Consider the following 3,753-nt stretch of genomic DNA (forward strand, 5'->3'; position numbering starts at 1 on the left):
AACTACAGATTAATGATGATGATGGACCATGCCAAAAATTCAAGTGGCTCCTTTTTTTGCATCGTCTAAGTTGGTTCTTTGACTTTTGAAATTTCGTTTATGAGCACCCACCACATGCTGGCAGCTCAGAGCATTTCCTTAAAAGTCAAATTCTTTGCAGCTGTGTCAGTTCTTGTTTGATTTTCTGGACCACTCTTCTGCATCTGTTACCTAAAAGACAGTTATCAATGTTGCCTTCTTTTATGAACTTCCTAACTGGATTTCATCAGTTGTTCTTTGGGTAATGGATTACCATGGGACCCATGTCCTTTTACTGGTTGATCAATATAAAGAACTTTTGTTTTTTATCTAATTTTGAAAATCTTCATGAACAACTTGGGTTTATTGGTATAAATGCTTCCTGGTTTAGATCACGTGGAGCCACCAGGGCCACCACCATATGCTTCTTCAGAACTGAATATTATGTCTTGCTTTATATTGGTTTGACTCTGATACGTCTTACTTACTGTTCATAGTTAGTCTAACATAATGCTGCGCGTGTCAAGGCATGTCTCAATGATGTGTTTTTTTTCTTCGTATTGTTTGTTCATAATCACTTTTCCTCTTTCATTCTGGTTGCAGGAACTAATAGCCGATTTTGAAGTTTCAGAAGGCACGCATAGAGAAGTCAGACTCTATATGTGTGTGGCTGGGAGCAAGTGTCATGCTGGAATACACAAGTGAAGAGGTCCGCTTATTGAGAATTTGCATATCAATAATACTGCTTCTTTTCTTCTTCTAGCAGTACATCAATACTAGTGTACAGGATAAAAAATGATTATGTTCTTTTTGACGAAATGTCACTCTTCTGTACCCTTAAACTCGTAAATGTTAGCATGTCCACGGAGTAAACATTCACACCAGAAAGTTGGCTTTGGTTTGTATTCTATGAAAGCGTCTTAAAATAATTGTTAGTGCCTTGTGGTACTTAACGATCATCCATGAATCTTGTGTAATTTGTAAAAGAGTTAATTAGGTATTCATATTCGTGTGCAACAAAATCAGTGTTGCGTGGAAGAGAAGGAGAACTCACATTACTCAGTTCTTCAGCTAGATAATCTCTACTCTCTTCATCTCATTCAGGAAAACAAGGGACTGTAAGTGATTTGTTTAGGCAATGGTTACTGAGCTGAAAACTTGGAAGGTAATGAACTATCGCTAAACTTGTAGCAAAATATAAAATGTTTCTGGTCTTAACTAACAGTTACAGTTGAGTTTGGTATCAAAGGAAATGAATAATAACTTCTAGAGTAATTTTTGGCAGGCCAGTCTTCTACAAAAGAATCTTGATAATGCTAAAGCAAGCTTTAAGGGACCAAGTGATGATAATGTTTCTGGTCCATATAGCTGATCTACCATTCTTATGGACCAAGTGACGATAACACAGGTATATCTTTATCTTCCAACTGTTTTTATCCTATTTTATCTGAACCTTTCTTTAACCATCAATTGCCGCTTAGCAGGTCACTGTTGCTCGGGTGTAGAAAGCAAGTTACTGCAACTGCTGTGAAAGACTCGTAAAAGCTTTCTATTATCGCATGGCCTTTTCAGCTTTTCCTAGTTACCCTAGTCAGAGTATGTTATTCAATTTGCACTTTTCATCTTTTTTTATTCTACATAGTCAAGGGGCCAGTTGTGATAGTTTCCCATGGAAATGCATATTTGATTTTGGAACAGTTTTGATGTAATTTTACTCTCAATTTGTGCGCTCTCAGTGTTGTTGATTTTTCGTGTCAGTGGTCGGTATTGATTTGTCCTAATTTTGTTAAAATCTTAATCTCGAACCTAACTAGGCTGTGTTTGTATTTCAGTTTTTTTGTCAGTGAGCAAGGAATTTTTAGTTTGAGCGCTCTCAGTGTTGTTGTTTTTCGTGTCAGTGATTAGTAGTAATGTGTCCTAATTTTTTAAGAGCACAACAGCCATGTGGCGATGTCATACTACTTGGATGTTGGCACGTATTATTGATAACAGAGTAGCAATAGCCTAATAGTGTATCGAATACCTACTCTTTTACTTCTGCAGAATGTTGTTTCATAAAATTCGCAACTTCAGAGGATGCTAAGAGGGCCACCAGAGGAGCATTGCACAATCAATACACTTTACCCGGGGTGAGTTTAATAAATGGTTCTCTTCCAGCACTTGCAACTTTACCGTCTCCAGTCCCTCAAGTGCCAGTTTCCTAGCCTCAGGTTGCACTTCCTCGTTACTGGACGAACAGACCTCCCCTGAAGGGCACAATACTATTATAATACTGTAACAAGTGAAAGCAGGTTAAATGATTACTCTCTTTGCCTCATTGTTTTGATTTTCATATTATTGTTTTCCGATTTGGTTTTACATCTCTAAGTTGTCGAAATTATCTCATTTCTATGAATGTGTATTAATTGTAGTGGGAGAAGCAGAAATTACCTCATCCACAAAAATCTCCTGTTCAACAATTCAATCTCAGTCAAAAACGCAGGCGCAACTGCAGATCCTATCTACCCAACAAGCCCCTCGGTCACAACAAAGTCAGATTCAACCGCAGATGCATCACCAGCAACAGTTGCAGCAACGTTCTTTAGTTTCACAGGTTAGGGCCTTCAGGCTTCAGGCACAACAGTGGACATGGAAAATAATCTTCAGGATGACCATTTAATGTTTTTGTTTATCAAAATTTTGATTTTCATGGTGTGTATCAATTAGCTGATGAGGTTTGTGATGTACTTTTAGGAACATGTTTTAGAGGATAAAAGCAAGATGCCAGCCAAAGCTTTGTTTACTTGAGGAGAGAAGGACGATGCCACAAAGGAAGGAAAATGAGAGATACACAATGGTTGATGCGGCAAATTGTATGGTAGAGATGCATGCTAACAAGAGGCAAGAGCAGAAGTCTGAGAGTGCTGCACTGTGCTCTTCCTCTGTGGAAAAGGGGAAAAGTAAATGAAAGGCAATTGCTAAATACTACCTCCATTCCTAAAAAAGAGGTACTACCACTTTTCATTTTAGCCTAAAAATAGGCCGAACTGATAAAAATAAAAAATAACTCTTTTTTAGGAACGGAGGGAGTAATAAATTACTTTTATTACTATTTATTTGTTTGTGAATCTTAAGAAGTGTACTTTTCTTTCTAAGGTTACATTTTTGGAAGATGGGGTATCTGATAAAGGCATTCATGTTGATCCTTCTAAAATTAAAGCTATTCAAGATTGGCATATTCTTACTTCAGTTAAAGATATTTCAAGCAATTTTCATGGCTTGCCTTCATTTTATGGAAGATTTATTAGAAATTTCAGTATTATTGCAGCATCCATTACTGTATGTCTCAAACAAGACAGATTTGTTTGGACTGAAGAAACTGATAAGAGTTTTTATGTTCTTAAGCAGAAGTTGTGTACAGCTCCGATTCTAGCTTTGCCTGACTTTTCTAAACCTTTTGTTATTGATTGTGATGCTTCAATCATTGGCGTTAAGGCCATCTAGTTGCTTTTCACAATGAGAAGAATTCGGATACTCAGAAAAAATGGTCTACTTATGAACTTGAATTACATGCAAAGTTATATTATTATGATCAAAGAGTTAAGGAATACAATAAGAGGTTTATTGCTTAACCATTAAACTTTGTAGATAAGACATCGACATAATCGTTTGAATGCTATTGTGATTATGTATGGGTATAAAGTGAAGATTTCATCCTAGGAAACAATGTTTTACATTTGTTTTAAGGAAGTAAAT

The 3,753-nt window shown here is 36.6% G+C and overlaps 1 long non-coding RNA gene across 4 annotated transcripts; it reads left to right on the forward strand.

The window, feature by feature from the left end:
- Positions 1-617: 617 nt before the first annotated feature.
- Positions 618-3,514, forward strand: LOC113330960. Of its 4 annotated transcripts, none has more exons than XR_003350595.1 (7): positions 618-1,183; positions 1,304-1,426; positions 1,503-1,614; positions 2,062-2,309; positions 2,430-2,611; positions 2,752-3,005; positions 3,154-3,514. It is a non-coding gene; the product is annotated as an uncharacterized LOC113330960 (long non-coding RNA). The 4 variants fall into 4 exon arrangements; XR_003350594.1 differs by having other exon boundaries at positions 2,062-2,147; positions 2,229-2,309; positions 2,752-3,514; XR_003350596.1 differs by having other exon boundaries at positions 618-727; positions 1,123-1,183; positions 2,752-3,514.
- The last annotated feature ends 239 nt before the right edge of the window (positions 3,515-3,753 follow it).

Source organism: Papaver somniferum, unplaced genomic scaffold (genome assembly GCF_003573695.1).
Source record: "Papaver somniferum cultivar HN1 unplaced genomic scaffold, ASM357369v1 unplaced-scaffold_1210, whole genome shotgun sequence".
NCBI classification, from domain to species: domain Eukaryota; kingdom Viridiplantae; phylum Streptophyta; class Magnoliopsida; order Ranunculales; family Papaveraceae; genus Papaver; species Papaver somniferum.